Below are 10,249 nucleotides of genomic sequence, written 5' to 3' on the forward strand. Positions count from 1 at the left end.
CAGTCTGTGGGTTTAGGGTCAGTCTGTGGGTTTAGGGTCAGTCTGGGAGTTTAGGGTCAATGTGGGAGTTTAGGGTCAGTCTGTGGGTTTAGGGTCAGTCTGTGGGTTTAGGGTCAGTCTGGGAGTTTCGGGTCATTCTTGGAGTTTAAGGGTCAGTCTGTGGGTTTAGGTTCAGTCTAGGAGTTTAAGGGTCAGTCTGGGAGGCTTAGTGTCAGTTTGGGAGGTTTAGGGTCAGTCTGTGGGCTTAGGGTATGTATGGGAGGTTTATGGTCAGTCTGTAGCTTTATGGTCAGTCTGTGTGTTTTGGATCAGTCTGGGAAGTTTAGTGTCAGTCTGCGAGTCAGAGGGTAAGTCTGGGAGTTTTAGGGTCAGTCTGTGGGTTTAGGGTAAGTATGGAAGGTTGGGATCAGTCTGTGTGTTTAGGATCACTCTGGGAGTTCAGGGTCAGTCTGGGAGGTTTAGGGTCAATCTGTGGGTTTAAGGTCAGCCTGTGCGTTTAGGGTCAGCCTGTGCGTTTAGGGTCAGCTTGTGGTTTTAGGTTCAGTCTGTCGATTTAGGGTCATTCTGGGAGTGTAGGGCCAGTCTGAGAGTTTTAGAGTCAGTCTGTGGGTTTAGGGTTAGTCTGTGTGTTTTTGTTCCATCTGAGGTATTTAGCACCAGTCTGAGGGTTTAGGTTCCGTCTCTGGGTTTAGGTTCAGTCTGGGAGTTCAAGTGTCAGTCTGGGAGTTCAAGTATCAGTTTGGGAGTTCAAGTATCAGTCTCGGAGTTCGAGTATCAGTTTCGGAGTTTGAGTGTCAGTCTAGGAGTTCGAGTGTCAGTCTAGGAGTTCGAGTATCAGTCTAGGAGTTCGAGAGTCAGTCTGGGAGTTCAAGAGTCAGTCTGGGAGTTCGAGTGTCAGTCTGGGAGTTCGAGTGTCAGTGTGTCAGTTTAGGGCCGGTCTGTGGGTTTAGGGTCAGTCTGAGTATTTTCGGGTCACTCTGTGAGTTTAAGGGTCAGTCTGTGGGTTTAGGGTCATTCTGGGAGTTGTAGGGTCAGTCTGGGAGTTGCAGGGTCAGTATGTAGGTTTAGGGTCGGTCTGTGAGATCAGGTTCGGTCTGTGGGTTTAGCATCAATCTGTGGGATTAGGGTCAGTCTGTGGGATTAGGATCAGTCTGTGAGTTTAGGGTCAGTCTGAGAGATTGAAGATCTGTCTGTGGGTTCAGGGTCAGTCTGAGTGGTTTAGGGTCAGTCTGTGGGATTAGGATCAATCTGCGAGTTGTAGTGTTAGTCTGGGAGATTTAGGCACGGTCTGTGGGTTTAGGGCCAGTCTGGGAGTCAGAGGGTAAGTCTGGGAGTTTTAGGGTCAGTCTGTGGGTTTAGGGTAAGTATGGGAGGTTAGGATCAATGTGTGTGTTTAGGGTCACTCTGGGAGTTCAGGGTCAGTCTAGGAGATTTAGGGTCAGTCCGTGGGCGTAGCGTCAGTCTGGGAGGTTTAGGGTCAATCTGTGGGTTTAAGGTCAGCCTGTGCGTTTAAGGTCAGCCTGTGCGTTTAGGGTCAGCCTGTGGGTTTAGGGTCAGCCTGTGCGTTTAGGTTCAGTCTGTCGATTTAGGGTCATTCTGGGAGTTCGGGGTCAGTCTGGGAGTGTAGGGCCAGTCTGGGAGTTTGAGTGTCAGTCTGGGAGTTCAAGAGTCAGTCTGGGAGTTCAAGAGTCAGTCTGGGAGTTCGAGTGTCAGTCTAGGAGTTCGAGTGTCAGTCTGGGAGTTCAAGAGTCAGTCTAGGAGTTCAAGAGTCAGTCTGGGAGTTAGAGTGTCAGTCTAGGAGTTCAAGAGTCAGTCTAGGAGTTCGACTGTCAGTCTAGGAGTTCGAGTGTCAGTCTAGGAGTTCGAGTGTCAGTCTGGGAGTTCAAGAGTCAGTCTAGGAGTTCAAGAGTCAGTCTGGGAGTTCAAGAGTCAGTCTAGGAGTTCAAGAGTCAGTCTGGGAGTTCGAGTGTCAGTCTGGGAGTTCAAGAGTCAGTCTGGGAGTTCAAGAGTCAGTCTAGGAGTTCAAGAGTCAGTCTGGGAGTTCAAGAGTCAGTCTAGGAGTTCAAGAGTCAGTCTGGGAGTTCAAGAGTCAGTCTAGGAGTTCAAGAGTCAGTCTAGGAGTTCAAGAGTCAGTCTGGGAGTTCGAGTGTCAGTGTGTCAGTTTAGGGCTGGTCTGTGGGTTTAGGGTCAGTCTGAGTATTTTCGGGTCACTCTGTGAGTTTAAGGGTCAGTCTGTGGGTTTAGGGTCATTCTGGGAGTTGTAGGGTCAGTCTGGGAGTTGTAGGGTCAGTCTGGGAGTTGCAGGGTCAGTGTGTAGGTTTAGAGTCGGTCTGTGGGATCAGGTTCGGTCTGTGGGTTTAGCATCAATCTGTGGGATTAGGGTCAGTCTGTGGGATTAGGATCAGTCTGTGAGTTTAGGGTCAGTCTGAGAGATTGAAGATCTGTCTGTGGGTTCAGGGTCAGTCTGAGTGGTTTAGGGTCAGTCTGTGGGATTAGGATCAATCTGCGAGTTGTAGTGTTAGTCTGGGAGATTTAGGCGCGGTCTGTGGGCTTAGGGTCAGTCTGGGAGTCAGAGGGTAAGTCTGTGAGTTTAGGGTCAGTCTGAGAGATTGAAGATCAGTCAGTGGGTTCAGTGTCAGTCTGAGTGGTTTAGGGTCAATCTGTGGGATTAGGATCAATCTGCGAGTTGTAGTTTTAGTCTGGGAGATTTAGGCGCGGTCTGGGTTTAGGGTCAGCCTGGGAGGCCTAGGGCCAGGCTTGGAGGTTTAGCTTCAGTCTGTGGGTTTAATGTCATTATTAGAGGTTTAGGGTCAGTCTGTGGATTTAGTGGCAGCCTATGCATATAGGGTCAGTCTGCGAGTTTTAGCGTCAGTCAGGGAGTTATAATTTCAGTGTGTGTGTTTAGGGTCAGTCTGTGGGTTTAGGGTCAGTCTGTGGGTTTAGCATCAGTCAGGGAGTTATAATTTCAGTGTGTGTGTTTAGGTTCAGTCTGTGGGTTTAGGGTCAGTCTGTGGGTTTAGGGTCAGTCTGGGAGTTTAGGGTCATTCTTGGAGTTTAAGGGCTAGTCTGTGGGTTTAGGGTCAGTCTGTGGGTTTAGGGTCAGTCAGGGAGTTATAATTTCAGTGTGTGTGTTTAGGGTCAGTCTGAGAGGTTTAGGGTCAGTCTGTGGGTTTAGGGTCAGTCTGGGAGTTTAGGGTCATTCTTGGAGTTTAAGAGTCAGTCTGTGGGTTTAAGGTCAGTCAGGGAGTTATAATTTCAGCGTGTGTGTTTAGGGTCAGTCTGTGGGTTTAGGGACAGTCTGGGAGTTTAGGGTCATTCTGGGAGTTTAAGGGTTACTCTGTGGGTTTAGGGTCAGTCTGAGAGTTTTAGGGCCAGTCGGCACGTTTAAGGGGTCAGTCTGTGGGTTTAGGGTCAGTCTGTGGGTTTAGAGTCACTCTGTGGGTTTAGGGTCAGATTGGGAGTTTTAAGGTCAATGTGAGTTTAGGGTCAGTCTGGGAGATTTAGGCTGAGTCTGCAGGTTTATAGTCAGTCTGGGAGTTTAGGGTCAGTCTGAGAGGTTTAGGGTCAATCTATGGGTTTAGAGTCAGCCTGGGAGTTTAGGGTTATTCTGGGAGTTTAGGGTCGGTCTGCAGGTTTAGGGTTAGTCTGCAACATTTAGGGTCAGCCTTTGGGTTTAGGGTCAGTCTATGGGTTTAGGGTCAGCCTGTGGGTTTAGGGTCAGTCTGTGGGTTTATGGTCAGCCTGTGGGTTTAGGGTCAGTCTTGGAGGTTTAGGGTCGGTCTGTGAGGTTAGGGTTAGTCTGCAATTTTTAGGGTCAATCTAAATGTTTAAGGTCCGTCTGTGCGTTTTGGATCAGTCTGGGAAGTTTAGGGTCAGGCTAGGAGTTTAAGGGTCAGTCTGTGGGCTTAGGGTCAGTCTAGGAGTTGTAGGGTCAGCGTGTGGGTTTCGGATCAGTGTTTGGGTTTAGGGTCAGTGTGTGGGTTTAGGGTCAGCCTGTGGGTTTAGGGTCAGTCTGTGGGTTTATGGTCAGCCTGTGCGTTTAGGGTCAGTCTTGGAGGTTTAGGGTCGGTCTGCGAGGTTAGGGTTAGTCTGCAATTTTTAGGGTCAATCTAAATGTTTAAGGTCCGTCTGTGCGTTTTGGATCAGTCTGGGAAGTTTAGGGTCAGTCTAGGAGTTTAAGGGTCAGTCTGTGGACTTAGGGTCAGTCTAGGAGTTGTAGGGTCAGCGTGTGGGTTTCGGATCAGTGTTTGGGTTTAGGGTCAGTGTGTGGGTTTAGGCTCAGTCTGTGGGTTTAGGGTCAGTGTGGGAGTTTAGGGTCAGTCTGTGGGTTTAGGCTCAGTCTGTGGGTTTAGGGTCAGTGTGGGAGTTTAGGGTCAGTCTGTGGGTTTAGGGTCAGTCTGTGGGTTTAGGGTCAGTCTGGGAGTTTAGGGTCAATGTGGGAGTTTAGGGTCAGTCTGTGGGTTTAGGGTCAGTCTGTGGGTTTAGGGTCAGTGTGGGAGTTTAGGGTCAGTGGGAGTTTAGGGTCAGTCTGTGGGTTTAGGGTCAGATTGTGGGTTTAGGGTCAGTCTCTGGGTTTAGGGTCAGTCTGGGAGTTTAGGGTCAGTCTGTGGGTTTAGAGTCAGTCTGTGGGTTTAGGGTCAGTGTGGGAGTTTAGGGTCAGTCTGTGGGTTTAGGGTCAGTCTGTGGGTTTAGGGTCAGTGTGGGAGTTTAGGGTCAGTCTGTGGGTTTAGGGTCAGTCTGTGGGTTTAGGGTCAGTGTGGGAGTTTAGGGTCAGTCTGTGGGTTTAGGGTCAGTGTGGGAGTTTAGGGTCAGTCTGTGGGTTTAGGGTCAGTCTGTGGGTTTAGGGTCAGTGTGGGAGTTTAGGGTCAGTCTGTGGGTTTAGGGTCAGTCTGGGAGTTTAGGGCCAGTCTGTGGGTTTAGGGTCAGTCTGTGGGTTTAGGGTCAGTCTGGGAGTTTAGGGTCAGTCTGTGGATTTAGGGTCAGTGTGGGAGTTTAGGGTCAGTCTGTGGGTTTAGGGTCAGTGTGGGAGTTTAGGATCTGTCTGTGGGTTTAGGGTCAGTGTGGGAGTTTAGGGTCAGTCTGTAGGTTTAGGCTCAGACTGTGGGTTTAGGGTCAGTCTGCGGGTTTAGGGTCAGTCTGGGAGTTTAGGGTCCATCTGTGGGTTTAGGGTCAGTCTGTGGGTTTAGGGTCAGTCTGGGAGTTTAGGGTCCTTCTGTGGGTTTAGGGTCAGTGTTGGAGTTTAGGGTCTGTCTGGGAGTTTAGGGTCAGTGTGTGAGTTTAGGGTCAGTCTGGGAGTTTAGGGTCTGTCTGTGGGTTTAGGGTCAGTTTGTAGGTTGAGGGTCAGTCTGGGAGGTTTAGATTCAGTGTGGGAGTTTAGGGTCAGTCTGTGGGTTTAGGCTCAATCTGTGGGTTTGGGGTCACTCTGGGAGTTTAGGGTCAGCTGTAGGTTTAGGCTCAGTCTGTGGGTTTAGGGTTAGTCTGGGAGGTTTAGGGTCAGTGTGGTAGTTTTGGGTCAGTCTGTGGGAGTTTAGGTTCAGTCTGTGGGTTTAGGGTCAGTCTGTGGGAGTTTAGGGTCAGTCTGTGGGTTTAGGGTCAGTGTGGGAGTTTAGGGTCAGTCAGTGGGAGTTTAGGGTCAGTCTGTGGGTTTAGGGTCAGTGTGGGAGTTTAGGGTCAGTCTGGGAGTTTAGGGTCTGTCTGTGGGTTTAGGGTCAGTCTGGGAGTTTAGGCTCAGTCTGTGGGTTTAGGGTCTGTCTGGGAGTTTAGTGTCAGTCTGTGGGTTTAGGGTCAGTCTGGGAGTTTAGGGTCAGTGTGTGGGTTTAGGCTCAGTCTGTGGGTTTAGTGTCAGTCTGGGAGTTTAGGGTCAGTCTGGGGCTTTAGGGTCAGTCTGTGGGTTTAGGGTCTGTGTGGGAGTTTAGGATCAGTCTGGGAGGTTTACGGTCAGTGTGGGAGTTTAGGCTCAGTCTGGGAGTTTAGGCTCAGTCTGTTGGTTTAGGCTCAGTCTGGGAGTTTAGGCTCAGTCTGTGGGTTTAGGCTCAGTCTGTGGGTTTAGGCTCAGTCTGTGGGTTTAGGGTCAGTGTGGGAGTTTAGGGTCAGTGTGGGAGTTTAGGTTCAGTCTGTGGGTTTAGGGTCAGGCTGTGGGTTTAGGGCCAGTCTGGGAGTTTAGGGTCAGTCTGTGGGTTTAGGGTCAGTCTGGGAGTTTAGGTTCAGTCTGTGGGTTTAGGGTCAGGCTGTGGGTTTAGGGTCAGTGTGGGAGTTTAGGGTCAGTGTGAGAGTTTAGGGTCAGTCTGGGAGTTTAGGATCAGTCTGTGGGTTTAGGGTCAGTCTGGGAGTTTAGGGTCAGTCTGGGAGTTTAGGGTCAGGCTGTGGGTTCAGGGTCAGTCTGTGAGTTTAGGCTCAGTCTGGGAGTTTAGGGTCAGTGTGGGAGTTTAGGGTCAGTGTGGGAGTTTAGGCTCAATCTGGGAGTTTAGGGTCAGTCTGTGGGTTTAGGGTCAGTGTGGGAGTTTAGGGTCAGTCTGTGGGCTTAGGCTCAGTCTGGGAGTTTAAGGTCAGTCTGTAGGATTTTAGGCTCAGTCTGGGGGTTTAGGCTCAGTCTGGGAGTTTAGGCTCAGTCTGGGAGTTTAGGCTCAGTCTGTGGGTTTAGGGTCAGTCTGGGAGTTTAGGGTCAGTCTGTAGGATTTTAGGCTCAGTCTGGGGGTTTAGGCTCAGTCTGGGAGTTTAGGGTCAGTCTGGGAGTTTAGGGTCAGTCTGTGGGTTTAGGCTCAGTCTGAGGGTTTAGGGTCAGTCTGTGGTTTTAGGCTCAGTCTGTGGGTTTAGGGTCTGTCTGTGGGTTTAGGGTCAGTCTGTGGGTTTAGGGTCAGTCTGTGGGTTTAGTGTCAGTCTGGGAGTTTAGGCTCAGTCTGGGAGTTTAGGGTCAGTCTGGGAGGTTTAGGGTCAGTCTGGGAGTTTAGGCTCAGTCTGGGAGTTTAGGGTCAGTCTGGGAGGTTTAGGGTCAGACTGGGAGTTTAGGCTCAGTCTGTGGGTTTAGGGTCAGTCTGGGAGTTTAGGGTCAGTCTGGGAGTTTAGGGTCAGTCTGTGGGTTTAGGCTCAGTCTGGGAGTTTAGGCTCAGTCTGGGAGTTTAGGCTCAGTCTGCGAGTTTAGGGTCAGTGTGGGAGGTTTAGGGTCAGTCTGTGGGTTTAGGCTCAGTCTGGGAGTTTAGGCTCAGTCTGCGAGTTTAGGGTCAGTCTGGGAGTTTAGGGTCAGTCTGGGAGGTTTAGGGTCAGTGTGGGAGGTTTAGGGTCAGTCTGGGAGTTTAGGGTCTGTCTGTGGGTTTAGGCTCAGTCTGGGAGTTTCGGGTCAGTCTGTGGGTTTAGGCTCAGTCTGGGAGTTTGGGGTCAGTCTGTGGGGGTTTAGGCTCAGTCTGTGGGATTAGGCTCAGTCTGGGAGTTTAGGATCAGTCTGGGAGTTTAGGCTCAGTCTGGGAGTTTAGTGTCAGTCTGGGAGTTTAGGCTCAGTCTGGGAGTTTAGGATCAGTCTGTGGGTTTAGGCTCAGTCTGGGAGTTTAGGATCAGTCTGGGAGTTTAGGCTCAGTCTGTGGGTTTAGGGTCAGTGTGGGAGTTTAGGATCAGTCTGGGAGTTTAGGCTCAGTCTGGGAGTTTAGTGTCAGTCTGGGAGTTTAGGCTCAGTCTGGGAGTTTAGGCTCAGTCTTGGAGTTTAGGCTCAGTCTGTGGGTTTAGGGTCAGTGTGGGAGTTTAGGATCAGTCTGGGAGTTTAGGCTCAGTCTGTGGGTTTAGGGTCAGTGTGGGAGTTTAGGATCAGTCTGGGAGTTTAGGCTCAGTCTGGGAGTTTAGTGTCAGTCTGGGAGTTTAGGCTCAGTCTGGGAGTTTAGGCTCAGTCTGGGAGTTTAGGCTCAGTCTGTGGGTTTAGGGTCAGTGTGGGAGTTTAGGATCAGTCTGGGAGTTTAGGCTCAGTCTGGGAGGTTTAGGGTCAGTGTGGGAGTTTAGGATCAGTCTGGGAGTTTAGGATCAGTCTGGGAGGTTTAGGGTCAGTGTGGGAGTTTAGGATCAGTCTGGGAGTTTAGGATCAGTCTGGGAGGTTTAGGGTCAGTGTGGGAGTTTAGGATCAGTCTGGGAGTTTAGGGTCAGTCTGGGAGTTTAGGGTCAGGCTGTGGGTTCAGGGTCAGTCTGTGAGTTTAGGCTCAGTCTGGGAGTTTAGGGTCAGTGTGGGAGTTTAGGGTCAGTCTGTGGGTTTAGGCTCAGTCTGTGGGTTTAGGGTCAGTGTGGGAGTTTAGGGTCAGTGTGGGAGTTTAGGCTCAGTCTGTGGGTTTAGGGTCAGTCTGTGGGTTTAGGGTCAGTGTGGGAGTTTAGGCTCAGTCTGGGAGTTTAGGGTCAGTCTGTGGGTTTAGGGTCAGTGTGGGAGTTTAGGGTCAGTCTGTGGGTTTAGGGTCAGTCTGGGAGTTTAGGGTCAGTCTGTAGGATTTTAGGCTCAGTCTGGGGGTTTAGGCTCAGTCTGGGAGTTTAGGGTCAGTCTGGGAGTTTAGGGTCAGTCTGTGGGTTTAGGCTCAGTCTGAGGGTTTAGGGTCAGTCTGTGGGTTTAGGCTCAGTCTGTGGGTTTAGGGTCTGTCTGTGGGTTTAGTGTCAGTCTGGGAGTTTAGGCTCAGTCTGGGAGTTTAGGGTCAGTCTGGGAGGTTTAGGGTCAGTCTGGGAGTTTAGGCTCAGTCTGGGAGTTTAGGGTCAGTCTGGGAGGTTTAGGGTCAGTCTGGGAGTTTAGGCTCAGTCTGTGGGTTTAGGGTCAGTCTGGGAGTTTAGGGTCAGTCTGGGAGTTTAGGGTTAGTCTGTGGGTTTAGGCTCAGTCTGGGAGTTTAGGCTCAGTCTGGGAGTTTAGGCTCAGTCTGGGAGTTTAGGGTCAGTGTGGGAGGTTTAGGGTCAGTCTGTGGGTTTAGGCTCAGTCTGGGAGTTTAGGCTCAGTCTGGGAGTTTAGGGTCAGTCTGGGAGCTTAGGGTCAGTCTGGGAGGTTTAGGGTCAGTGTGGGAGGTTTAGGGTCAGTGTGGGAGTTTAGGCTCAGTCTGGGAGGTTTAGGATCAGTCTGGGAGTTTAGGGTCTGTCTGTGGGTTTAGGCTCAGTCTGGGAGTTTCGGGTCAGTCTGTGGGTTTAGGCTCAGTCTGGGAGTTTAGGGTCAGTGTGGGAGTTTAGGATCAGTCTGGGAGTTTAGGCTCAGTCTGTGGGTTTAGTGTCAGTCTGGGAGTTTAGGCTCAGTCTGGGAGTTTAGTGTCAGTCTGGGAGTTTAGGCTCAGTCTGGGAGTTTAGGCTCAGTCTGGGAGTTTAGTGTCAGTCTGTGGGTTTAGGCTCAGTCTGGGAGTTTAGTGTCAGTCTGGGAGTTTAGGCTCAGTCTGGGAGTTTAGGCTCAGTCTGGGAGTTTAGTGTCAGTCTGTGGGTTTAGGCTCAGTCTGGGAGTTTAGTGTCAGTCTGGGAGTTTAGGATCAGTCTGGGAGTTTAGGCTCAGTCTGGGAGTTTAGTGTCAGTCTGGGAGTTTAGGATCAGTCTGGGAGTTTAGGCTCAGTCTGGGAGTTTAGTGTCAGTCTGTGGGTTTAGGCTCAGTCTGGGAGTTTAGGATCAGTCTGGGAGTTTAGGCTCAGTCTGTGGGTTTAGGGTCAGTGTGGGAGTTTAGGATCAGTCTGGGAGTTTAGGCTCAGTCTGGGAGTTTAGGCTCAGTCTGGGAGTTTAGGCTCAGTCTGTGGGTTTAGGGTCAGTGTGGGAGTTTAGGATCAGTCTGGGAGTTTAGGCTCAGTCTGTGGGTTTAGGGTCAGTGTGGGAGTTTAGGATCAGTCTGGGAGTTTAGGCTCAGTCTGGGAGTTTAGTGTCAGTCTGGGAGTTTAGGCTCAGTCTGGGAGTTTAGGCTCAGTCTGGGAGTTTAGGCTCAGTCTGGGAGGTTTAGGGTCAGTGTGGGAGTTTAGGATCAGTCTCGGAGTTTAGGATCAGTCTGGGAGTTTAGGATCAGTCTGGGAGGTTTAGGGTCAGTGTGGGAGTTTAGGATCAGTCTGGGTGGTTTAGGGTCAGTGTGGGAGTTTAGGATCAGTCTGGGAGGTTTAGGGTCAGTGTGGGAGTTTAGGATCAGTCTGGGAGGTTTAGGGTCAGTGTGGGAGTTTAGGCTCAGTCTGGGAGGTTTAGGGTCAGTGTGGGAGTTTAGGATCAGTCTGGGAGTTTAGGATCAGTCTGGGAGTTTAGGATCAGTCTGGGAGGTTTAGGGTCAGTGTGGGAGTTTAGGATCAGTCTG

The sequence above is a fragment of the Carcharodon carcharias genome, chromosome 12 (genome assembly GCF_017639515.1).
Source record: "Carcharodon carcharias isolate sCarCar2 chromosome 12, sCarCar2.pri, whole genome shotgun sequence".
Classification (NCBI taxonomy): domain Eukaryota; kingdom Metazoa; phylum Chordata; class Chondrichthyes; order Lamniformes; family Lamnidae; genus Carcharodon; species Carcharodon carcharias.